Source organism: Myotis daubentonii, chromosome 11, assembly GCF_963259705.1.
Source record: "Myotis daubentonii chromosome 11, mMyoDau2.1, whole genome shotgun sequence".
In the NCBI taxonomy this organism is placed as follows: Eukaryota; Metazoa; Chordata; class Mammalia; order Chiroptera; family Vespertilionidae; genus Myotis; species Myotis daubentonii.
The window spans coordinates 42,436,355-42,464,236 of record NC_081850.1 but is presented as its reverse complement, the minus strand read 5'-3'; the positions used below and the strand labels follow the sequence as shown (position 1 = coordinate 42,464,236).

The window sequence follows — 27,882 nt, the reverse complement described above, 5'->3', positions numbered from 1 at the left end:
TCTGGTTACCACAAGTAAAGACTTTGCAATTAAATTCCCAGCAAAAACGAAACAAAATAAAAAACCTTAATCCCAATTCCTGGTGTCACCTCTTACCCCTGATTTTTAAGCTAAATAATTGATGGCTTTTGTACCAAGCCTGTAGGTGAAGAGGCTTCCAGAGCCTTTCCTACAGCAGAGAGCAAGTCATAATTCAGCACAAGCATGACTGTGGTTGGAATCCTTCCTTTCTTTAAAGGCTTAAGCTTTGAAACTTTTCTTCACTCTGACACTTACTTTGACCTTTAGGTCTTTATTTTCCCTGCTATTCAATACAACCCAACATTAATTTGTAAATACTTCTTTGTTTTCTCTCTTCTTCCTTCTCTAAATTAATCAAAAGAATAAATGAGCCCTCGCCGGTTTGGCACAGTGGACAGAGTGTCGGCCTGTGGACTGAGGGGTCCCTGGTTTGACTCCCATCAAGGGCACATGCCTGAGTTTTGGGCTCAATACCTATAGGGGGTGTGCAGGGGACAGCTGATCAATGAGTCTCTCTTATCATTGATGTTTCTCTCTCTCTCCCTCTCACTTACTCTCTGAAATCAATAAAAAAGTTTTTTTAAATAATGATTTTTATCATTTCTCATTTTATCTAATCTTATCATTCCTCCTCCTTTTTCTCTCTTCCTCATTATTAGTCTTCAATAATCCTTCCTTAATTGAAAACTTCCCTCATTCAAAATTTAATTATACATAGACTATAAGTCATAAATTCAAAATTAGTGGACTTCCACTGTAGTCATCATGATTGCAGTATATATTATACATACAAGTGTCATTACTTTTTTTGTCTGCACCTCTACACAAATGTTTAATGCAAGTCATTAAAATGATGGAGGTGGACACAAAAGAAGGGCATAAGGAGAAATCCTTAAAAATTTATAAGGAGTGGGGCCTGGTAAACGTAAATTCATTAAACAGAATTAATGATAATTTAAGATATAATGAAAATGAGATTTGTATCTATTAATGGTAGGTTCAGCTGTAACATAGACTTTCAAAATATAGTAGTTTAATATAGACATTGTTTCTCTCCCACTGTTCATGGCTCACTGGCCATAACTTGGTAAGATGGCCAAAAGGAGTCTATAAGGAAGGCTAAGAAATATAGTCCTTTAATTCAGTGTCATTGTGTTCACCTAGCCCAGCGGTTCTCAACCTATGGGTCGCGACCCCTTTGGGGGGGGTCAAACGACCCTTTCACAGGGGTCGCCTAAGACCATAGGAAAACACATATATAATTACATATTGTTTTGTGATTAATCACTATGCTTTAATTATGTTCAATTTGTAACAATGAAAATACATCCTGCATATCAGATATTTACATTATGATTCATAACAGTAGCAAAATTACAGTTATGAAGTAGTAGCGAAAATAATTTTATGGTTGGGGGTCACCACAACATGAGGAACTGTATTAAAGAGTCACGGCATTAGGAAGATTGAGAACCACTGACCTAGCCAAAAGGAAAGTGTGGAGCAAAGCTAGGGAATATAATCCTTCAACTTGATGGTTGTGCTTAGCAACTGATTCGCTAAGAAGAGGATGGATTGGGGGATGTAACTGGCCATCTCTGCGGCATCACTGCTGCGTCACTGCAACTCAATTGAATGAAAGTAAAAGATATTTTGAATGCTTTCCTACTTTTTCTCTGATGCGCAATCCTTCTCATTCATACATTTTCCTAAGGGACCAATATTGGTTCTTGGGACAGGGGAGCAGGGAAAAAATCTTACCCATATTATGTATAAAACACAGAAATACACACAATACGTATCAGATATACAATAAAACTATGGTATTAAAATTCATGGAAGAGGGTTTTAGTAAAAAACAACTTAAAAGGCTCTTTGACTGGTGATCAAGGGAAGGTTTTCAGGAAAAAAATGTTGAGAAGCATTATTCAAACCTAATGCAGGAGTTCCCAGAAACATATCTCAAAGCTGAGAGCAAGGAAACACTTGTCTTTGGGCAAAGCTTCTTTTTTGTATTCTATAGGTTATATAATGCAATCAGTAGAAAGGAGGGGTCATTTCAAATTGGGCTGACCACTCATTTGACAATTATTTTTGAGTACCTAAAGATGAAAAAATATGCTGGGTGCTGGGGACACAGCTAAGAACGGAATTGACACTCTTGCTCTTATGGGGTTTACAGGTTATTGGAGAAGGCAGACACTGGGCGCTGGATTGCATTGATGACAGATCATAAGGTCAAGTGTCCAAGGCATCTATACTTGGCTTCTTTTTTTTTTTTTTAAATATATTTTATTGATTCTCTACAGAGAGGAAGGGAGAGAGATACAGAGCTAGAAACATCGATGAGAGAGAAACATCGACCAGCCGCCTCCTGCACATAACCCACTGGGAATGTGCCCGCAACCAAGGCACATGCCCTTGACCGGAATCGAACCCGGGACCCTTCAGTCCGCAGGCCGACGCTCTATCCACTGAGCCAAACCAGTTTCGGCTATACTTGGCTTCTTAATGTAAATCCTCTTCACCACTTTATTGCCAAGTGACCTGTGCAAATGTTACCCTCTGTTGCCACAGTTTCTATCACCTAATATCCACCTAATAACATTTCTGTTAAAATTCAATAAGATGACACTCAATATACTATGACCAGATCTAGCATATATGAGGTATTTAAGAAAATGGCATTATTCATATTGTATGGTAGTTTCCTCCTACATATTTTGGCTGAATCCATGTTTGTCTCCTATCTTAAATTGCTTACATTTGACCAATTGTGTCCACTCATTTCTTCCCCCTCCTTTAGCCCTCAACCTATCCTGTTAATACTTTCCAATGGCTCCAGAATCAGATTTTTCAAACCATTTGGTATTATAGCTGGTCTAAAAGACACAATGCCCAGAAAATCTAGGAGGTATGATCATTTATACTTTTTAACCTGTTCATTCAAAATATTCGTTGAGAACCTACTGCATGCCAAACTCTGAGTTAGGGTTAGGTGTTAAAAAAGGCTGAAAAGAACAAAATTGACCCACTTTGTACACATCCATGAAATGAGAAAGAACAGAGACTATTGGAAGGCTATCCATTAAGAATTGAGCATAGAGACACTAATCAGCTTGGGGTACTAGTCTCATTTTCTAATTGCTACCATGTTCCCATTCTTCCTGTCCTTCCTATTTGTATTCCTGCATTAAAATCCCCAAAGCTGCCCTGAAAGGAGTTCAACTTTATCTTAGTCTCTCCCTCCCTCCTTCCCTCTTTGCCTCCTTCCCACCCTCTCTTTCTCCCTCTCTCCCTCTCCCCCTCTTCCTATCTACTTCTCTGTCTCTCTCTCTGGGTCTCTCACACACACACAGAAACTAAGTCTCTTACATTCTCCCCAAATCTGTATATGTTTTCGTAATTGTCACCACTGGTATCCTATGGTCTACTCTTACTATTCAAAGTGAAGCCCATACACCAGGATCTCCTGCATCACTTGGTAGCCTGTTAGAAATGCAGAATCTCAGGTCCTCCCCCCCGCGCGCGCGCGCGCGCGCACACACACACACACACACACACACACACACACACACACACAATCAATCAATCAGAATATCATCACCACCATTGAATGAACCAGAATCTGCACTGTAACAGCTTCTTGGGTGATTCATATTCACATTAGAGCTGAAGAAGCCTGCTTGGTCTAAAGCAGAAGATGGAAGGCTTTTTTCTCACTTTCTGCTGTTATGACCACCTTGATGTCCCATTGTCTTCTTTGTCATGACTTACATTCCTCTGTGAATTGACAGATGAATCCTTTGATGAAATATTTATCAAAGAAAAATTCTAGTCTCCTAAGAAGTGGGGTAGTGATGTGAGATTACAAAGAATAGCATTTCAATGTAATCCCATCCCACCCCCAAACTTAGACACTGTTTGTCTTTTACTTCCTATTTCTTAGTGGTATTTTTTTGGTTGTTTAGATTTTTGTCAAGTTAACTTTCTCTTCTACTCTTCCTAAAAACAAATTTTCTAGCTCTGGGGAATTTTATGTAAGGCTAAATGTCTCCATTCATGTGTTCTTAAATCAAAAAGTTTTGAAATAATTTATTTTGTATGTTTTTGTGTGTGTATCATCTCCTAGGCTCTCAACCTTATCAGCAATGTGCATTTCCCCCCAAATATATGGGCAGGATCCTATAACTGTTTTAATATGTTTCCTGGCTTTCTGAAAAGGTACCATATCTTATTATTTTATCTATTTAATGCCAGTAGGTTGCCTCTCCCTTACTGAAATCACCTCCATTCATCTTCCTGCCGAAATTTTAAAAAACATGCATACCTTCAGGATATAACAGACACATAGAGGATGACCAACTGTGGGATTTTTTATTCAAGGATTAGAAGAACTCTCCCTCCTGTCCTCACTCCCCATTCGCCTGGCACTTCTGTCATGGTTATCGCCTCTTCCCAAAACCGATGTGTTTAGAACAGAGGGTGGGTCACCCCCCATTTTGGGGCATCCTCCTCCTTCCTTTAATGGTATAACAAGCAGAACTGCCATTGCCTCCATAGACTTTTCTCAAAGTCAACTTTAGTCAAAGTTCTTAAACTTCTCTGCATCTTCACCATATAAGAAATGGATTGATTTAGATCTTCTACCCCCTACTCGGGACTTACCCTTCCATTAAAAGTACTCCCAAAAGCTGTGGTACATATACACAATGGAATACTGTGCAGCTATATATAAAAAAAAGGAGTTCTTACCCTTGGTAACAGCATAGATGGACCTGGAGATTTTTAAAAAATATATTTTTATTGATTTTGGAGAGTAAGGAAAAAGGAAAGAGAGATAGAAATATCAGTGATGAGAGAGAATCACTGATCAGCTGCCTCTTGCATACTCTTTCCTAGGGATTGAGCCCTCAACCTTGGCATATGCTCTGACCCTGAATCGAACTGTGACCTCCTGGTTCATAGGTCTACACTCAACCACAGAGCCCCTCCGGCAAGGCAGACCTGGAGATTATTATGCTAAACAAAATAAGCCAGTCAAAGAAAGACAAATATCACATGATCTCACTTATACGTGGAATCTAATGAACAAAATAAACTGATGAACAAAATAGGACTAGAGGCATGGATAAATTAAACAGTCTGATAGATCTGAGAGGGAAAGAAGGTGGCGGAGGACAGGAAGAGATCAACCAAAGAATATATATGCATATATGTACAACCCATGGACAATCATATGGTGAAGGCCTAGAGCAGTAGTTCTCAACCTTCCTAGTGCCGCGACCCTTTAATACAGTTCCTCATGTTGTGGTGACCCCCAACCATAAAATTATTTTCGTTGCTACTTCATAACTGTAATTTTGCTACTGTTATGAATCGTAATGTAAATATCTGATATGCAGGATGTATTTTCATTCTTACAAATTGAACATAATTAAAGCATAGTGATTAATCACAAAAACAATATATAATTATATATGTGTTTTCCGATGGTCTTAGTTGACCCGAGTAAAAGAGAACCGCTGGCCTAGAGGGTGTAGGAGCAGGGTAGAGGCAGACAAAGGGGGAGATAATGAGGAACATCTATAATAGAGTCAACAATAAAAAAACAAAACACTACCAATTTAAATCTCCTTAGTCCCTCTTTATCCACTTTTACCCCTTTGCAGTCTTCAACTGGTGTTTGTGGTCTTCAGAAGGCCTACCTTGCATTTGTCACGGAAGGAGATGAGCTATTAACAATCAACATCCACAGAGTGCCTGACTCTGGTCCAGACACTCTGCTGAGCACTTTAAATTTTCATCTCTTATCCTCTTCATGACCGCTGGATGAGGGGAATATGCCCTAATGTGCTAGTTCTGGAATCTAACTATGTGGACTTTATTTTTTATTTTTTAAATATATTTTATTGATTTTTCACAGAGAGGAAGGGAAAGGGATAGAGAGTTAGAAACATTGATGAGAGAGAAACATCAATCAGCTGCCTCCTGCACACCCCCCACCGGGGATGTGCTCGCAACCAAGGTAGATGGCCCTGGCCAGAATCGAACCTGGGACCCTCCAGTCCGCAGGCCGACACTCTATCCACTGAGCCAAACCAGTTAGGGCTGACTATGTGGATTTTAATTCCAGCTCCACCACCTACCATCTGTGAGACCTTGGATGAAGCACTTATCCTTTCTGTACTTCAATTTCCTTTTTTATATAATGAGAATAATGATAGTACTTCATAGGATTGTTATTGAAGAATAGAGTCTATTAAATGTAAAATGCTTAGAACAGAGCCTGACCCAAACAATTTTAATTATTGATACTATTACTATCCCCATTCTGCATATAAGAAAAATAAAGCACAAAGAAATTTTATAAGTTGCCTGGGTTACATAGGTGTTGGTTATTGGCAGAGAAGGCAGTCTGCTCTGTAATATATACTAACAGGAGGAAATACGGAACTAAGCCATATAACTTCAGAGAAGCTGTGAAAGAATCCAACTGTGTGGTCAAGGCTAGACATTTAATGGTGTGACACAGGAAGTGCCCAGAGCGGGATTACACGTCTGAACAACAGCAAGCCTCTTTAGGAGTGCTCAACTCACAAATTATTTCCCTCCCACCAAAACCAGGGAAACAGAAAAACCCTCCCCCGGGGGGCACAGAGAAGAATACATGTTAGAAGCTATTTGAAAGTAAAAATTTAGAACAACATTGTACACTCAGAAATTCTAATTTGCAGAGATCTGTGCAGTATCAAACAGGAACAAAAAATAGCTAACTTCTATCAATACATTCATCTATTTTACAAATGTTTAATGAGTGCCTACTATGTGCCAGGTACGGTTCTAAGTAGTAGAGATACAGCAGCTTTCGTGGCGCTTAAATTTACATGTGCAATGAATACACAAATAATTTGAGTTAGTGAAAAGGGATAAAAAGGGTTAATGTTATGATAAAAAAAAATTTATTCCCTGGCTGGTATGGCTCAACTGGATGGGCATTATCCCGTGCACCAAAAGGTTGCTGGTTCATTCCTGGTCAGGGCACATGCCTGGGCTAAGGGTTTGATCCCAGGGGTGTGCAGGAGGAAGCCGATTGATATTTTGCTCTCACGTTAATGTTTCTCTCTCTCTCTCTCTCTCTCTCTCTCTCTCTCTCTCTCTCTCTCTCTCTCTCTCTCAATTAAAATATTTTTTAAAATTTTTGTTTATTCTTTGAATCTCAAAAATGTTAAGTAAGAGGCTGAAAATTCTCTGTAATGAATGAATTTAGCTGTTCTGAGCCAAGGTAATGACTGGCATGAACTGACATGGCTTAACACCAAGAAGCAAATCATGGAACCAACCAGGGCTTCCAGAAGAAGATTCAGACAAAATAGTGCAGACATTTTCCTTAGCCACTTTTAATTAAGAAGTGACTACTCTGAAGCTATATATATGCCTGTGTTCCTACACTGTACGTAGATTTCTCAGCAAACCTTTTTTGGTCACTTTATAAAATTTAGAATTAAAATAACCCCTTTGGGCATATGCTTAACAGGACAGGGTAACTGACAGTTATGGTTAGTCCTGGCACCTTGAGGAAACAAATCCCAATAAGCAACTCCTTCTGCAAAATGGTGTCTGAGCAGGGACGTTGCTCTGTCATTCATCATACCTTCGTCAGCTTATCCTCTTTGGTAACTTTCTCCTGGGTAGTCTTTGAACTAAGATTTGCACAAACTACACTATAAAACCTGATGTCCCAGTGCAGAGATAGAACTCAGGGAAAACTTAGCAGGCCACTTCCTGCTTCATACCATGGCTATTCTGCATCCTTAAATTTCTGAGGTCAGAATGTTCCATTTATCTGTGTCTCATACAGTGCCAGACACTAGGCCTTAAACATAGCAAGTGACATCTGTATAATGTAGTGCTCTTTCTGTTTTAAATGAAGGTGATACAAAAGTTAATTCAAAATAGGTCCAAGAGCTAAAATTATAAAACTCTTAGAAGAAAATATAGGAGGAAAAGCTTCATGAAACTGGATTTGGCAATGATTTCTTGAACCTGATACCAAAAGCAAAGGCAACATAAGAAAAAAATAGATAAATTGAACTATATTAAATTTAAAACTTTTGCACATGAAGGTCACTATCAATAGAATGAACAGACACCCCACAGAATGGAAGAAAATGTTTGTAAATCATAGATCTGATAAGGGATTAATAACCAGAATATATTAAAAGTCCTACAATTCAACAACAAATATATCAATTTTAAAGTGGGCAACAGACTTGAATAGATGTTTCTCAAAAGAAAGTTATACAAATGGCCAATAAGTATATAAAACATATTCAACATCACTAATAATTAGAGAATTGCAAATCAAAACCACATGTCATACCACATCATATCCACTAGGACGACTATTATTAAACACACACACACACACACACACACACACACACACACACACACAGATAAAAGAAAATAACAAGTGTTTGCAAGGATGTAGAGAAATTAGACCTTTGTGTGCTGCTTGAAGAAATGTAAAATGGTGCCACCACTATGGAAAACAGTATAGCAATTCCTAAAATAATTAAAAACAGAATTGCCAAATAATCCAGCAATTCCACTTCTGGGTATATACTCAAAAGAACTGAAAGCAAGGACTCAAACAGATATTTATACACCCATGTTCATAGGAGCATTATTTACCATAGCCAACAGGTAGAATCAACACAAGTGTCCATTCACAGATAGATGAAAGCAATGTGGTATATTATTTAGCCTTAAAAAGGGAAGAAAAATCTGACATATGCTGCAACACAGATGGGCCTTGAAGACATTATGCTAAGTGAAAGAAGCTAATCACTAAAGGACAAATAGTATGTGATTCCACTATGTGAGGTACCTAGAGAAGTCAAATTCATAGAGACAGAAAGTAGAATGGTGGTTGCCATGGATGAGGAGAGGGGAAGGAAGAAATGGGGAGTTATAATTTAATGGGTACAGAGAGTCATTTCTTAAGACAGATGATGATGGTGGATACACAATGTGCATGTACCTAATGTCACTGAAATGTGCACTTAAAAATAGTTAAGATTGTAAATTTTATGTATAGTTTACTATTTAAAAAGGAATTAAAAGGGAGGCGAAGAAGATGAAGAGGAAGGAGAAGATGAGGAGGGAGAGGAACAGCAACAAGAAAACCACCCTTTTTATTACCATTTGGAGAAAGCTTAAAATTCTTCCCATACTGCTTCCTTCACCCTGATATATTTTCATTATCTTGTGACCCTGGTTCTTCTGTCAAAAAAAACTGGAATGGGTATTAATTTGGAAGCATACTGATGTTAATGTTACCATGATAAGAAGATCAATGACTGTCATACTTAGGTTTTCTCTCCTCTCTCATTTTCTCCATTCCTCTTTCCCTACACACACACACACACACACACACACACACACACACACACACACACACACTATATATATATAGAGATAGATAGATAGATAGATAGATAGATAGATAGATAGATAGATAATAGGATTAATGAGGTAAATAGGATCAATCACCGAACTATTATAAACTCCTTCTAGAAAGGACTATTTCATTTACATTGTGGGCACACCAAACTCCATACATACATAGTCATTCTATAGAAGAAAACCAAGTAAATAGCCAGTGTTGTGAGGACAGATGCTGTTAGTTTTAAATAGAAGGAACGCAAGAGTTGCTGGGGCAAAAAAATAGTGGCCTCTCACTTTTCTCCCTGGGGCTTAAAAATTCCAAGTAGGGTGTAGTATTTTTCAGACTGTTTCAGAAAGAACAGCTGATATCTCAACAATCTGGCTAAAAGCTATGCACAGTTATTTCTGTGGTCATTCTGTGGTTTGTTATGACATTCTCCAATCCACCTACTGTTTCATGAACAAACCAAACCAAGTTGTTTGTCGGATTTTCTGGAGCACTTTCCCTCTGTACTTCGTATTTTCATTCAGATCCAAAAACGGAGACAAATTTATTTGGTCCCTTTTTGTCTAACCATCCCAGCACTGACACCATGCCACTTTTCTCAAGGCCTTGTCATAGTTAAGCTTCTGTCCTGGCCTTTCATCTTACCATAGCCATTCTGGACCTGCTATGGCTGATCACAGCCTGATGGGTGTCTGACCAAATCATTCTGAATCCTTGCTTTGGAGTATGGCCAAAAGAGGTCAAACAAGGGGAACTTACTATTAGTTTAAATGTCCCACAGTCAACCACCTTCTGGGATCTTTCTGAGGTTCTGCCTCCATGATCCTGGGAAGCAGAGAAAAAAACAGAAAGCCTTTTCTCTATCTGGGTCTTTCCTCAAAACAGCATCAAGAGAAGGGTATTGCTACCCTCATTTTATAGATGAGACGTTTGAGAACTGGAGCAAAGAAGAATGACAACTCAGGGAACAACTCAGAGAAACTGCTGTCTTCCGGACTTGGTCATGACCAAGATCAAATCCTGGCTCTGTCACTCACTAGCTATGTGACCTTCAGCAAGTTACTTGAACTCTCTGCCTCAGTTTTCTCATCTATAAAATATATATTATGGGGAGCATTTGAGATCTTGCTCCCCAGCATGTGTCATCATTTGGCTCAAATAAACTCTTATAAAAATTCTCCACAGGTTTAGTGCCAACATTTACTTAGTACCTTGCAGGAATCTGAGGAAGCCATCCAGGGCCACGCCATAGACCTTGACTCAATGCTCGGTACGCACAAGGTCCCATTGTGTCCTACTGGCAACTTGCTTCACATCAGGTGAATTTGGCGAGCTCCCAGAAGATGTAGACTTCAAAGATCATTGGCTACCACCTACAGATAGTGTTTATTGGAAAGGAATCTAATAAAAGACACACTCCAACCTCGTTGGAAAGGATCTTATCAGGCACCTAGCTGTGAATGAACATCTACCCCTGTCTGTGGATGTCAAAGACTCCGTGAGGATGAGGAACCAGTGACAACAAAGGTAGACAGCTATCCCAAGACCTCGACAAGGCCTGTACACCTACATATTGATATTGAACTCAGAATCCATTTTGTTTTGTCTTTAACTTTCTGCTAATGATATCAGTCATAATAATAGTTTTACTTGTTCTTTGGGCTTTTTTATATAGTCCAACTGTTTATGATTACTGAACATGTATAAGTTATCTGTTAATACTTTTTTCACAGCTCATGTAAATGTTATACTAAATACCAAATACAGAAAGATGAGAAGGAAAAACTCAGATCATGATAGTTCACAGAATAGAAATGACCCAGAGTGTTTTTTCACAATGAAGGCCATAAGATCTAACTGCCTGCCATTTACCTGCCCTTCCCTTTTTGGGGGGAAAATCCTGCCTCAACATAGATCCCATGATTACAGTATTGCCCTATCCCCAGTGGTCAACACAATGTCAATAACTGAGACTTCCTAGGAATGAGCCTTCCTAGCGCTGTTAGACAACACTACCTGACCAAAAAGTGGTCATCAATGCATCTTTCAGATTGATTTAAGACCAAAAGGAGGTTCTATCAAAATTAACTTCCCAGAGTAAAGATCATAAATTCCTAACCAGGAAAGTCATAGTGGGTGGTCACAACCCAGGTCTATAACTTCTTTTTTTAAATTTCTTTATTGATTAAGGTATGACATATGTGTCTTTATCCCCTCATTACGCCCCCCCAACTCCCCCTCCCACTCATGCCCTCACCCTCCTGTTGTCTGTATCCATTGGTTAGGCTTATATGCATGCATACCAGTCCTTTGGTTGATCTCTCCCCCTTACCCCCACTTTCCCCTACCTTCCCTCTGAGGTTTGATAGTCTGATCAATGCTTCTCTGTCTCTGAATCTGTTTTTGTTCATCAGTTTATGTTGTTCATTATATTCCACAAATGAGTGAGATCATGTGATATTTATCTTTCTCTGACTGGCTTATTTCACTTAGCATAATGCTCTCCAATTCCATCCATGCTGTTGCAAATAGTAAGAATTCCTTCTTTTTTACCACAGCGTAGAATTCCATTGTGTAGATGCACCACAGTTTTTTAATCCACTGATCTGCTGATGGGCACTTAGGCTGTTTCCAAATCTTAGCTATGGTGAATTGTGCCACTAAGAACATAGGGATGCATATATCCTTTCTGATTTGTGTTTCTAGTTTCTTGGGATATATTCCTAGAAGTGGTACACCATACACAAAAATAAACTCAAAATGGATGAAGGACTTAAACATAAGACGGGAAACCATAAAAATACTAGAGGAATCCACAGGCAGCGAAATCTCAAACATATGCCGAAGCAATTTCTTCACTGATACTGCTCCAGGGCAATGAAAACTAAAGAGAAAATAAACAAATGGGACTATATCAAAATAAAAAGCTTCTGCACAGCAAAAGAAACCATCAACAAAACAATAAGAAAGCCCACTACATGGGAGAACATATTTGCCAATGTTATCTCCGATAAGGGTTTAATCTCCAACATTTACAGGGAACTCATACTACTTAACAAAGAGAAGATAAACAACCCAATGAAAAAGTGGGCAATGGACCTAAGTATATATTTTTCAAAAGAAGACAGAAGGAAGGCCAAGAGACATATGAAAACATGCTCAAAGTCACTAATTATCCAGGAGATGCAAATCAAAACAACAATGCAGTACCATCTCACATCAGAATGGCTATCATCAACAAATCAACAAACGACAAGTGCTGGCGAGGATGTAGAGAAAAAGGAACCCTCATGCACTGCTGGTGGGAATGCAGACTGGTGCAGCCACTGTGGAGAACGGTATGGACTTTCCTCAAAAAACTAAAAATGGAACTCCCATTTAGTGAAAGTTTTTAAGGCAGCCTTGCCCATTGTTCTTATGCATCTAGATTACCACACCTTTGAAATGCCAGAAGTGAGGTATTGACCCTCAAGAGAGCAGTCATATTGTTAATTATCCTATAATCCAATCCCCACCTTACTTTCTCCAATCTTCCTTACATCCTCTCCTTAATTTCAAGTGCATAAAAGAAACTGCAAAACTTCTTTTGTTATTTTTGGGAGTATTTGCAATCTTGTTCCACTTATGTCATTAGTATGGCTCAAATAAACTCTTATAAAAATTCAAATATATATATATACACATACACATACACACACACACACACACACACATATATATATATATATATATATATATATATATATATATATATATATATATATAGTTAATACATATTCCATTAAATGACTGTGAAAAATAAAGTGCTGAACACAATGCCTCTCACATAAAAAGTACCAATTCATATTAGCTCCTAGTATAATTATTATGAGTATCATGATAATTAATAGACTTTCATTATCCCTTAGCTACTACAAAGCTAATATGTTTCTGTATCAGTCAAGATGCTCTCAGTTATGCCGCAATAACAAATAATCCCCCAAATCTCAGTGCCTTACCACAAAGGATGGTTCTTCACTCTTGCAACATGATCATCACAGCCAACTGTGGCTCTTCTCTGTCTCAGCTTCATTCTGTAACCCAGGTGGATAAAGCAACACCTTGGAACCACTGCATAGAGTTGAGGCTGAAGAAAAAGAGAATAGAGTGAAAAAATTGGCTTTTAAAAGCTTCTGCTCAGAAATGACATGTGCCACATCCATATTCCATCGACCAAAGCAAGTCCAACCTCAATGTTGTGGAGAAGTACAATCCTCCACCTTGGGGGGAAGCAGGCTGAGTTAACAGTAATGGATGCACCACAATGGAAGAGAAAAGATTAAAGCTCTAAGGCTCTTTAAACTCTACAACTCTATCCCTCTGTAAATTAAAGTTTATGAGGTTGTTTTTCTATAAAGTCAAATTTGTGATAATAAAATATAAAAAATGTAAAGCTAGGCAGTTGGGAATCTTGCTTTTGGTGGGTGCTAGTCTTTCCATACATTTGCAGTGCAGTCATTTTGCTGTCATGCAAAGAAATGCACTACCGGAGGCAGCAGCCACGTGAGACTGCTGAAGCATTACTACCCTTTGGGGTCCCCTGCTGCTTGGGGAATCCCACTGTCTTTACACCACAGGCTGACACGTAGTCAGTGTCTGAAGCACATGTCAAAGGGATAGTGTTCCATCTGTCTTGCCACTTCACCTTTCAGTAACTTAAAGTCCTTCCACACAAAAAAAGAAACTGGCAAGACCATCAGTCCTATCCTGTGAATTCCTATTCATATATAAATTGAGTCTCAGTCTTTATCTCATGCCATAGAGTCACAAAAGCTTAGTATAAACAGGACCCTAGAGTTCATCCAACTCAACTCGGCATCGAATACAGAAACACTTCCTTCACATTGCCAATAGATTCCATCAGTCCCCGCTTGAATGCTTTCAGCAGTGGGAAATTCAGAGGCAAGCAATTCTATTGGAATGTTAGGACTTTTAAAATGATTCTCCTATGTTTAGCTAAAATCTGTTTGGGCAAAGATTCCAAAACTTTGTTCTAACTCAGCATTCCCATGGAATACAGAAAAAATGTGGAATCATCCCAAGAAAGTCCTTCCAATACTTGAAGAAAGTCCTTGGAGACTTCCCTTGGTTCTCTCTGCTGTTCCTCCCATTATTTTCATGTGACAAGAATTTCAGAACTCTCCATATCTACTTTACCAAACTGGCTATACCTGAAAAAGCCAAACTTTTTCATCAGAGGCAATTATATCTCCAAGCCACTGACTGGGAAGTTGAATAGGAAGGTTAAGGACATCTAAAAAGTTTGGTAGTGTCATTTATTATTCTGTTTGCTTTCCACTAACAAAGACTAATAGGATTCTTTCAGAAATACTTAGTGGTTGAGAGAGGAGGAGAAAGACTAAATTTTATATTACACTAGAGGCCTGGTGCACAAAAATTTGTGCACTGGGGGGGGGGGGGCGGTCCCTCAGCCCAACCTGTACCCTCTCCCAGTCTGGGACCCCTCGGGGGATGACCACCTGCTGGCTCAGGCCCGCTCCCCTGGGAATTGGCCCTAAGCTGGCAGTCAGACATCCCTCTGGTAGGCCGGGAGCCCTCGGGGGATGTCCACTTGCTAGCGGGGAGCAGGCCTAAGCTGTAGTCGGATATCCTTAGTGTTGCTGAGGAGGCAGGAGAGGCTCCCACCATCACCGCTGTGCTGGCAGCCGTCAGCCTGGCTTGTGGCTGAGCAGAGCTCCCACTATGGGAGCGCACTGACCACCAGGGGACAGCTCCTGCATTGAGCATCTGCCCCCTAGTGGTCAGTGTGTGTCATAGTGACCAGTCATTCCCAGTCGTTCTACTGTTAGGGTCAATTTGTATATTACCCCTTTATTATACAGGATAGAGGCCTGGTGCATGGGTGGGGGCTGGCTGGTTTGCCCTGAAGGGTGTCCCAGATCAGGGTGGGGATCCCGCTGGGGTGCCTGGCCAGCCTGAGTGAGGGGCTGGGGGCCATTTTCAGACTGGCCACACCCCCTTCAGGGTTGGTGTCCCCACTGGAGTGCCTGGCCAGCCTGGGTGAGAGGCTGAGGGCTGTTTTAAGGCTGGCCAAGCCCCCCAGCAGGGACCCTCACCCCATAAGGGTGTGGCCAGCCTGGGTGAGGGGCTGATTGCTGTTTGCAGGTTGGCCACAGCCCCTTCAGGGTGGGGGTCCCCGCTGGGGTGCCTGGCCAGTCTGGGTGAGGGGCTGATGGCTGTTTGCAGGCTGGCCAAGCCCCCCAGCGGGGATCCTCACCCCATGAGGGTGTGGTCAGCCTGGGTGAGTGGCTGATGGCTGTTTGCAGGCTGGCCACAGCCCCCAGCCACCCAAGCTCCCAGTGGAGGCTGGCTGGAAGCAGGCATCTGGGATTTATTTATCTTCTATAATTGAAACTTTGTTACCTTGAGCGGAGGCCACAGCTGGCCAGGGCAGACGGGAAGCTTGGCTTCCTCCATCACCATGGCAACCAAGCCTCCTGCTTGCTCCAGCTCCATGGCTGCCGGCTGCCATCTTGGTTGGTTTAATTTACATATAGTCATTCTGATTGGCTGGTGGGCATGACTTGGGGCATAGCAGAGGTGTGGTCAATTTGCATGTTTCTCTTTTATTAGATTAGTGAGCAATTAAATTTACAATGTTAAAAAGAATGTTGGGCTTTTTGATATTGTATCATTAAGAATTCTATGTGGAGGGACTGCCTTCGAATTATTGTCTAAAAGCAGGTACAAACAAGACAAAACACTTTTCCTTAGATCCCCTTAGAACCAACAACCTGCAAAGGGTGAACATCTACAAGTCTCAGGATGGAGAACTGACTTTCCATACTGAACAGTGAAGTAAGCTTACTCTCAGATGGAACTGAATTTTCTTTTGGAACTTCCACTGATCTTGTAAGCCATGAGTCATAACACAAGGAGCAAGGATGAAGAAAATTAGCCTTTCATATGTTGAAGTGTGTGCTGCTCAGGGTCCATATCAAACTTACTTTGCACACAGAACTCCCTCCTCCCCGGATGGCTTCCTGATGTGCCTCCTTCCATGCTCCAAGCCTCTGCTCCAATGCCGCCTCCTAAGGGAAGCTGTCTCTGACTGCCCTCCTATTTAAAATTATAGCCCCCTTCCATTAAGCCTCCATTCTCCTTCCCTACTTTAATTTATTCATAGCACTTATTACCATCTAATATAGGCTATTTTTCTTATTATCTCCTTTATCTTGTATCTCTTCCCATTATAACATGAATTCCAGGAGGGTAAGGGTTTTTATCTGTTTTGTTCATTGTTTTATATCCCCAGTGTCCAAGAAAATACCTGTAATTCAGGATCCGGTTTCTGGGTTGTTGTTTGTGTGTGTGTGTGTGTGTGTGTGTGTATGTGTGTGTGTGTGTTTTTCTTTTAAAAATATATATATATATATATTTTGATATTTTACAGAGAGGAAGGGAGAGGGATAGAGAGTTAGAAACATCGATCAGCTGCCTCCTGCACACTCCCTACTGGGGATGTGCCCACAACCAAGGTACATGCCCTTGACTGGAATCAAACCTGGGACCCCCTCAGTCCGCAGACCGATGGTCTATCCACCGAGCCAAACCGGTTAGGGCTGTGTGTTTTTTTAAGCTATAAAAATTACCTACTTTCCTACAACATACATTCTAACGGAGGAGATGAACAACAAAACCAACCGATAAAATAAGCAGGGTGATAAAGGCTATGTGATGGTAAATAAATAGGGTGGGTTAGGGAAGGCCTCTTTAGATGTGGTCTCATTTGAGCAATGATGGGGAGGATGAGATAGACACTTGGATAGAGATGTTAGAAGAGCATCCAGGCAGAGGGAACTTCAAGCATGATGTCCTGAAGACAGAGTAAGCTGGCTTAAGAATAGAAAGCAAGCCAAGGGACTGAAATGCTGTGTTTGAAGGGATAAATTGGGAGATGGACAGGAGCCCAGTCCTGGAATGCTCTCTTCATTTATCCCCATTACTATTCAAAATGTGAGTCACCAAAGTCCCTCTTGCACCTGCTTTGAATACCATTTCCTAGACACCCTAAGCTCTTTCTTGCTATTGGGGCCTCTCAGCAGAAATATCCTTTCTTCAATGTGGATTTCCCTGGAATCCTACATACACACATGAACACACACACACACACACCAACACACACCAGCAAGAATCAAACATTTTATCTTATATTATGTCCTTGACAGCATTTATCACTATTTGAAATTTTATCGTGAGGCACATGGGCGCATGCACACACACACACCACTAGATTGCAAGCCTATGAGAGCAAGAACCTTTTTTGTCTTATTCACCAGTATATTCCCAGTGTCTAAACCAGGGGTTGGCAAACTTTTTGACTCGAGGGCCACAATGGGTTCTTAAACTGGACCGGAGGGCCGGAACAAAAGCATGGATGGAGTGTTTGTGTGAACTAATATAAATTCAAAGTAAACATCATTACATAAAAGGGTACGGTCTTTTTTTTTTTTAGTTTTATTCATTTCAAATGGGCCGGATCCGGCCCACGGGCCGTAGTTTGCCCACGACTGGCTAAACCCATGCTTGGCACATGATAGGTGCTCAAAATTATTTGATGGATAAGGTCATTGTCCCTGGGAAGCAGACTCTGAGGCAGAGATTTGTACTCAGGAAATTTATAGGGAGTAGTCTTTGTAAAAACAAAACACTCCCTATAAATAGAGTAGTAATAGAGTGAGGAGAGTGGAAATGGTCAGAGGGATGAGTTGATCTGTGACTCAGATGCAAACTGAACTAGGATGTCCCTTCAAAGATGCTCTGGATGGAGATTCCATGGGGCTTGGCCTTATTGTTCCACATGGACCAGACACTGCAAGCAGACAGGGAGGGTTGGGGATTCATTTTGGGTGAGGCAGCTCCCTTCAGCCACAGCAAGGCCTGAAGAAGCACTCAGCTGTAACCCATTAGCAGCCAACACTCAGGCCAAGTATGGAATTGAGGGCAGTACGTCATGGCACCTACTGCAATAAATGAATGAATGATGAATAAATGAATTCTCACTACCTAAACTTATGTTAAAGTGTCTCTAATCTAGTTTACTATATCCAATACAGTTTTATCAATCTTATAATGTACCACCCCCCTCTACTCATTTTAACTGTGTCTTTTATTGATTTTAGAGAGAAAGGGAGAGGGAGAGAGAAACAATGGTTACCTCCTGCACACATCCCTACTGGGGATCAAACCCGCAACCCAGGCATATGCCCTAACTGGGAATTGAACCAGCAACCTTTGGTGCATGGGATAATGCTCAACCAACTGAGCCACACCAGCCAGGACCCTTTACTCATTTTAACAAAACTGTGTATACAATGCATATGTATATATTACCCTAAAATTACTACTACCCTAGAATTTTAAATCTGTGCTTCTGTCACAAATAAAGAACTATTTCACTACTAGAGGCCCAGTGCACAAATCCGTGCATGGATGGGGTCCCTCTGGGTGGCCTGCAGGGATTGGGCCAAAACTGGCAGGCCAACACCAAAGTTCCTGCCTGTCTCTCCGACTCATCCCGGCCCCACTGCACTTGCTGTGGGCTCATGCCCAGTCAGTCCTGATGGGGAGAGGCTGGCACCACTGCAGTGGCACCCGCAGCAGCGTTTGCCAACAGTAAGACCTATGTCTGGCGCCTGTACCGAGTGGGGTGGAGAGAGGTCCAGGGTACAATCGGCCTTCTGGGTGGGTGGTGGAATGCCCTTGCCTGCCCAGGATCCAGATCTGTCCCACTGATGTTCACGCAGGTTGTTGGGAGCCACTTGGCACCCACTTTTACACCGTTTCTTCCTCGTGGAGCATCTCAGGAGGGGAAGCAGCTGCAGTGTCTGAGGCCACTTTCCAGGAGGCCAGAGGTACTGTCAGGATCATGCTGGTGGCACTGGTCCATCAGTGTCTGGCCTGTTCTCTGGAGACTGGACCTGCAGGACTACTGAGGGAGTGAGTGGCTGCTGTCGGGCCACTGGGATGGGTCAGTCTGCTGAGTAGAACTGAGCAGCACTCCCACTGTGGGAGTGCACTGACCACCAGGGGGCAGTTCCTGCATTGAGCATCTGCCCCCTGGTGATCAGTGCATGTCATAGTGACTGGTCAACCAGTCGTTCGGTCACTTAGGATTTTATATATACCAGTATAGATAGCTCTTAAAAATAAATTTCTTTTATAGGCATGTCACAAACATTTTCATGATGACTTTAGAACAGCCGTGGGCAAACTACGGCCCGCGGGCCGGATCCGGCCCATTTGAAATGAATAAAACTAAAAAAAAAAAAAAAAAAGACCGTACCCTTTTATGTAATGATGTTTACTTTGAATTTATATTAGTTCACACAAACACTCCATCCATGCTTTTGTTCCGGCCCTCCGGTCCAGTTTAAGAACCCATTGTGGCCCTCGAGTCAAAAAGTTTGCCCACCCCTGCTTTAGAATCAGGAAATGAACTTATTTAAGGTTTTATCTCCACCAACAGAGAAAGCCCTATAAACAGTAATGAATTCTTTAGGTTTTATTTGGTGTCGTCTCCTTATTACCTAGCTATTTTTCTGTCTTTAACCATAATGAAAATTCATCCAGTTCCTCCAGTTCCACTGCTTTCTCTTGTGTTGGGGTCCAGCCCCAGTAGGCCCAGGGGTTCCCCAAAGGTGTGGACGGATTCAGCAAAGAAGGAATGACACAGAGGTAGCATTCAGTTGATCAGCATAGCGAGGTTCTTTAGTCAGGTTCTCCAGCCAGGTTCTGTAGCCAGGTTCTCTCTTTATTCTCTTGTTACATCTGCATTTATACCAGTTGATTTTAATCCTATCCATTCTATTCCAAAGGTTAGGGCGTTTGTTAATCTAGTTCTGTTGAGTTTAATCCTGTCTAGGTTAATCTCTGTGTTCCATTATAAGGGCTATTCCAAGGTCACTGCTCTACTGATAAGATACAAGGAAGTGACTGAAGGAGATTATCCTACCCAGTAAAGGTTATGTACTCCCAGCCTCACTGCTTGCCTTCCCTGGGACTGCCCTGTGTTGGTGGATCTCCAGGGGTATAGGCTTTGGTGCTTTCCCTGGTGGGCAGACCCCTGGGGATGTGGGCCCAACAAGTCCCAAATTTATTACCAACAGTCTTAGTCCAAGTTCTTCATAAGCAGTACATGGTGTTTTCTGTAACACTAGGGGGATTTACTGATTTATTCTCTTCCTTAGTCCTGTTAATCCCTAACCTGGGAAAACAACCTTTCTCAGGGAGGTGGTCCTATTTAAAACACATAGCGCTAAGAGGGGGAGCAAACATATTAAGAACAGTATGCCATATACGCCAGGTCCCTTGAAACATAAGTTGTGCAGATGTTTCTTCCCTACAGCGACTGTGTCAAGCAGCAAGGATGGACCGGCTTCCGGCACTCTTGGAAACTGATTTGTGAAGGTGTTTTTATAGTTCCTTCTGACATGTAAATTGATTGAAAGTAATAATAATAATAATACTAAAATGGTACAAGTCATTTTCTATAAAGCATGGCAGGTAAGTATGGAGGTGATAATATAATTGTCATTTTACTAGAAATGCCCAGGTCTCGGGGAGCTGGATATGAGCAAACAGTTTTGTTTAATGTTTTTGAGAGATGTTTTCATGTCTAATTTTTATGTGCTAATAGAGCAATTTATGACTATAATTAATGATCCAGCATAATAGCTTTTCCTTTTAAAAACACCAATGTGTAGTGAAGTAACTAGAAAGCACAAGAAGTTACCAGTATTTTCAAGTTCAATTGAAGTTAGGAAATCAATCTTCCTACTGTACAAATATGCCCAACGTCCTCCTCCACCCTCATCAGCTGATTCCAGGCACTGGTGTTCAGACTAGACAGAGACTCTGAAGTCATCCAAACATGGGACCAGGAAGATGAGAACCATCTGAGCAAGCCACACAAAAACAGGAAGAGGGCAGTCCTGCGTAAGTTCCTTGGTATGAGGTCTATTTTCCTGAACCACCTGGGGCATGGGTGGCTTGGCCTAATTTAAAACATTAAAAAAAAAGAGTGGACAATGACTTTAAAATTGACCAGCTTTAATGTAAATTGGTGCAGACACTATGAAAAACAGTATAGAGATTCCTCAAAAATTAAAAACAGAACTACCATCCGACCCAGCAAATCCACTTCTGGGTATTTATCCTAAGGAGATGAAATCACTATCTTAAAGATATATTTTCACTTCTGTGTTCACTGCAGCATCATGGACAACCACCAGGACATGGAAACAACATAAACTGATGAACAAAAATAGATCCAGAGACAGAGAAGCATCGAACACACCATCGAGCCTGGGAGGGAAGGAAGTAGAAGGTGGAGTGGGATGTGGTAAGAGATCAACCAAAGGACTTGTGTGCATACATATAAGCATAAATAATGGACACAGACAGTAGGGGGGCAGGGATATTTACTGGGGTGGGTAGGAGCAGCCAGGGAGAGGTCAATAGGTTAAAAAGGAGACATATGTAATACTTTCAACAATAAAGAATTTAAATTAAAAAAAAAAATTTCGGCCCTAGCATGTTTGGCTCAGTAAGTAGAGTGTAGGCCTGCAGACTGAAGGGTCCTGGGTTTGATTCTGGTCAAGGGCACATGCCCAGGTTGCAGGCTCAATCCCCGATAGGGTGCGTGCAGGAGGCAGCTGATCAATGACCCCTAGTAGGGGGTGTGCAGGAGGGAGCCGATCAATGATTCTCATCACTGATGTTTCTATCTCTCACTTCCTCTCCCTTCCTCTCTGAAATCAATAAAAAAATTTAAAAAAAAAAAAAAAAAGAAAATTTCTGCTCTCTAATAAATTTTTTTAAAAATCTTAAAGGGGCAGTCTGGGTGAACTATTTTATTGTAAATAAATCAATGTGTTTATATAATTCCCCCTAGCTTTGAAACCTCTTTTTCTGTATAATTAGTTTTTTAAAAATCAAAGAAAGAGCACCTCTGGTATACTATTAAATACACCAACAAATCCAAAATAAATAACAAGAGGAATGACCTAGTTTTATTTGATAGTTCACAGAATGAGGTATTGGCTCAAATTCATTTTCAACCAGGATGGTTTATATTAGCCCGCAATCCCTGGTTAATCTCAATGGGAATCTCTTGTTAAGTTGATGAGTATAATGTACATAAAGTTCAGCTTGAAGATGGTTAAAGACTTTTAGATATAGAGGTATATGTGTAAGTACTATCATTATATCCATTCCCACAGTGACAAAGTATTCAGGAAAAGATGGACTGTACATGTGGTCAGATGTGGTCAGGGAGGAAAATAGAAGAGAAAAGGAAAGAGAAGTAAAATAAAGAGAAGGAGGAAAGATTTTAAAAGAAAAGAAAAGAAAAGATCACATTTTGCCTTTGCCAGAGCATTTTGATTTGGGATTTTTTATTTAACTGCAGAAGGTAAATGGCCTTTGGGTTTGGAATGTTTGTACTTGATAATCACACATTACTAAAAGATGGTCTGTGCAAGTGTTTTGGGCTCAAGGGTATAAGAAAATACTATACACACTTTAGAAAACTATACGGACAGCCTTGTATATTTCTTTCATATCTTCACCATCTTCAAAATATTATTTAAATAGTCTTGAAACTATTTCGGATTGTCCTTGCATTTGCTAATAGTTCAGTCTTGAACACAAGTGGTGAGAAACCTAGATAACTGATCCTATTCTCATTGCCTGGATTAAGTTAATAAAGCTTCTGAGTCTAGACCTAGGGAAACATTACTACTATTAAAACTTAAACTAGTGTCTGCAAATTGTAGTCCAGAGAACATTGGATCTATGTGATGGTAATCAGTTTTCTAGGTGCAAAAAGGTTAATGATCCATTCAGTTGGAAAAACTTGGACTTCGAAATAAAGAATAAAATCATATAATCATATCAGTAGGTATAGAAAATCTGTTTGATGAAATCCAGCATCCATTTATTTTTAAAAACCCTCAGCAAATGAATAGAGAAAACATACCTCAACATAATACAGGAATAGAGAAAATATACCTAACATAATAAAGACTACATATACAAGCACACAGTAACATAATACTCAATGGGGAAAAGCTAAAAGTATTTTCCTTAAGATGACACGATAAGGTTGTCCACTTTCACTACTTTTATTCAACATAGTATTGGAAGTTCTAGCCATAGCAATCAGACAATAAAAAGGATAAAATAAAAAGTATCCAGATTGGAAAGAAAGAAAGAAAGAAAGAAAAAGAAAGAAAGAAAGAAAGAAAGAAAGAAAGAAAGAAAGAAAGAAAGAAAGAAAGAAAGAAAGAAAGAAAGAAAGAAAGAAAGAAAGAAAGAAAGAAAGAAAGAAAGAAAGAAAGAAAGAAAGAAAGAAAGAAAGAAAGAAAGAAAGAAAGAAAGAAAGAAAAAAAAAACCCATTGTTTGAAGAGGACATGATACTATATATAGAGAACCTTAAAAAGTCAACTGAAAAAGTCCTACAACTGCTAAATGAATTCAGTAAATTAGCTGTATACAAAATAAATATTCACTAAGGAGGTGAAAATAATAAGATCCTGAAGACTGAAATTGAAAATTTCTCAGAAAATAGTAAGATACTGAAGACAGAAATGGAAAATACAAATAAACAGAAACACACACCATTCTCATAAATAGGAATAACTGACACCATTAAAATGTCCATACTACCCAAAGCAATATATAGATTCCACGCAATTCCTAACAAAATATCAATGGTGTTTTCACAAAACTAGAACAAATAACACAAAAATTTATATGGAGCCACAAAAGACCCCAAATAGCCACAGCAATCTGGAGAAAGAACAAAGTTGGAGGTATTATGCAACTTGGTATCAAACTATACTACAAGTATATAGAAATAAAAACAGCATGATACTGGCATAAGACAGACACATAGATCAATGGAACAGAATAGTGATCCCAGAAAAAAACCCCACATCTTTGTGGTCAATTAATATATGACCAAGGAGGCAAGAATATGCAGTATGGTGAAAACAAATGGTGTTGGGAAAACTAAACAGATACATGCAAAAAATCAAACTAGACCGTTTTGTACCATATCTTACCTAATAATAGACAAACATGTAAATTAACCATCCCTCCACTATGCTCACCAGCCAATCAGGAGAACATGCAAATTAACCCAACAAAGATGGCGGTTAATTTGCATATGTAGGGTGAAGTGGCAGAGCGAAGACTGACGGCTCTGTCCGGAGTGAAGACCTGAGTCCTGGGTGCTGCAGGAAAACCGGTGCCGGCAGCCAGGGGAAGGGAAGGCCTATTGCACGAATCTCTTTGTGCAACGGGCCTCTAGTATAAGAATAAAGTCAAAATGAATAAAAGACTTAAATGTAAGACCTGAAACCACAAAACTCCTAGAAAAAAGCATAGGCAGTAACTCTCTGACATTGCTCTTAGTAGTATTTTTTTCTGATATTATCTCCTCAGGCAAGGGGAAAAAGGAAAAAATAAACAAATGGGACTACATCAAACTAACAAGTTTTTGCATAGCAAAGGAAACCATCAATAAAATGAAAAAAAAAAAAGCCTATTGAATGAAAAAAGATATTCACCAATAATACATTCAATAAGGGATTAAATCCAAAATTTATAAAGAACTCATAGTACTCAACACACACAAAAAAAAATCCATTAAAAAATTGACAAAGATCCTGAATAGACACTTCTCCAAAGATGGCATACAGATGGTCAATGGATATATGAAAATATGTTCAATGTCACTAATCATCAGAGAAATGCAAATTAAAACCACAATGAGATATCACCTCACACCTATCAGAATAGCTATCATCAATAAATCAACAAATAACAAGTGTTGGTGAGGATGGGGAGAAAAGGGAACCCTCGTACACTGTTGGTAGGAATGCAGATTAATGCAGCCACTGTGGAAAGCAATATGGAGTTTCCTCAAAAAATTAAAAACGGAACTGCCTTATGACCCAGCAATCCTTCTCCTGAGAATTTATTCAAAGAAACCCAAAATACTAATTTGAAAGAATATATCTACCCCATGTTCATTGCAGTATTATTTACAACTAGTAGCCCTGCACATGAATCCATGCACCAGTAGCTTGCCAGTAGCTCCCTGCCGCCTTCCAGTAGCTCTCCGCCCACTGACCCGCCCTCCTGTAGCTCCCCCCACCCTCCTCTCATAGCTTGCTGCTCTGCCCCCTCCTATAGCTCTCCGCCACTCGCTTATAGCCCGCTGCCCCACCCTCCTGCTGATCCGTGATCTGGTCGTTACACAGTGGGTCGTTATGCTTCAAGAGTAATGACCATTTGCATATTACATCTTTATTATATAGGATGATATAGGATAGCCAAGATTTGAAAGCAGCCTAAGTGGCCATCAGTAGATGAGTGAATAAAAAAGCTACAGTACATTTACACAATAGAATACTATTTGGCCATAAAAAAAGAAGAAGGAAATCTTACCCTTTGTGACAGCATGGATGAATTTGGAGAGTACTATGCTAAATGAAATAAACCAGCCAGAGAAAGACAAGTACCATATGATTTCACTTATATGTGGAATCTAAAGAACAAAATTTATGAACAAACAAAACAAAAGCAGTTCATAGATACAGAAAACAAACTGAGGATTGCCAGAAGAGAGGGGCTTGGGAAGCTGGATGAAAAAGGTGGAGGAATTAAGAAGTACTAGGACAAATCAGTAGTTACAAAACAGTCATGGTTATGTAAAATACAGCATAGGGAATATAGTCAATAATATTATGATAACTATATATGGTGACAGGTAGGTTTTAGAATTATTGAGGGGATCTTTGTAAATTATATAAATGTCTAATCACTATGCTAAAATCTAAAACTAATTAAAATAATACTAAATGTCAACATAATTGAAAAATAAAATAAGAAAAACTTGAGTTTCAACAATATGCAAACCCAGTCACATGACTCTGAAGGGAAATTTATGCCGAGTTTCCCAAACCCTATTTTATAATTGAGGTAAAATTGGTATATCATACATAAGCTTCAAGCGTATAACATTGGAAGTGAAGATCTGCATACACTACAAAGTGATCACCACCAAAAGAACAGTACCATCCCTCACCATACAACAACCCCCTTCACCCATTTCACCCAAATATAGTCTTGACCGGTTCCTATTTCACCTCCTTCAGCAAAAAAATCTCTGTTCTCTTTCAGGAATAACCAGACAGCTACAACATGAGGACACAAGCTTTATTTTAGTTAAAATTAGATTTGAAGAGAAGCAAAAGTTTGTTTTTTAAATTATTTTAACACTTTAATAACTCCCAAAGTTCCAGGAAGAGCTGAAATCATCCTCACCACAGCAGAAAACCCAGACCCTGGGAAGATATCAGTGTCAAAATAAAACAAGGCTCAAATCTGGGCCTTAGCAACTACTTGCTGCATGGCCTTGGGCAAGGTCTGATCATCTCTGAGCCTCTAATTTTCTTCTCTAATGTGAGGGTAATGCTGTAAACCTCATAACATTGTTTGAGGATTAAATGAAGCAGCATGTGGAAAAGCACCCTTCCTTGGCCTCAGAACTGATACACCATCAAAGTAAGTTATTTCCCCCTTTTTTCCTTTTTCTCTCAGCAAACACCCTCCTCTTGAAGTCCAGAGTGAACATTTTAGGGAAAGTGATGAAATAAATAAGCATCGCTTGTTTAGCTAAAAATAAATAAATAAATAAATAAATAAATAAATAAATAAATAAATAACCTTGAGAAACTCTCTTTGGCATTCTAGTCTGGGTGGAACAGATACATAGGTTGGATTCTACTCACAGACGATGAAGCTTCTAGATTGTTCCTCCTGAGACTCCCTTCTGGAAAGGCCTCCTGTCAAAAACCACAGAGATCAATCTTGCCCCAAAGGTCAACGTGTTTGTCACCTCCTGTCTAGACTATTGCAACGTTCGAAACCTGGACCTCCCACAGGGAGCTGTCCTCTGACAGCAGATGACTCAGACGTGACAGCAGGCCTGCTGGTTAGGTCAGCCCAAGGCAAGCCCAGCACACCCCGGCAGACGCTCGGCCTTGGCTGCTGTTTTACGTCAAGTCCAATTTACCATCTGGGCTCTCAAATTAAATCACTAGGCGGTGATGAGCCCAGCTTGCTGGAAGACCTTTTCATTCCACATGACCTGCTGATAACTTGTTGGACATGGAGATATTGGAACACAATATAGCTAGCTCTTCATTCAAGTCTGTTTTCAATTCAAATAACTGGCCCCACGTATGCTTCTAGTTAACATGCCTGTATGCCAGCGCCAAGAGGAGTCTGCGTGCCGCTCTGCCTCCCCCATCCACAGACTGGAGTT

The 27,882-nt window shown here is 40.2% G+C and overlaps 1 long non-coding RNA gene across 1 annotated transcript in view; it reads right to left on the bottom strand.

Annotated features, from left to right (window-relative positions):
- LOC132212773 (uncharacterized) overlaps positions 1-27,436 on the bottom strand; it is a 41,091-nt gene extending 13,655 nt beyond the window's left edge. The window contains exons 1-2 of the long non-coding RNA XR_009447782.1: positions 27,347-27,436; positions 13,480-13,607 (exon numbers count right to left, since the gene is read on the bottom strand). This is a non-coding gene — a long non-coding RNA (uncharacterized LOC132212773). The remainder of the gene's footprint in view (positions 1-13,479; positions 13,608-27,346) is intronic.
- Positions 27,437-27,882: the final 446 nt, after the last annotated feature.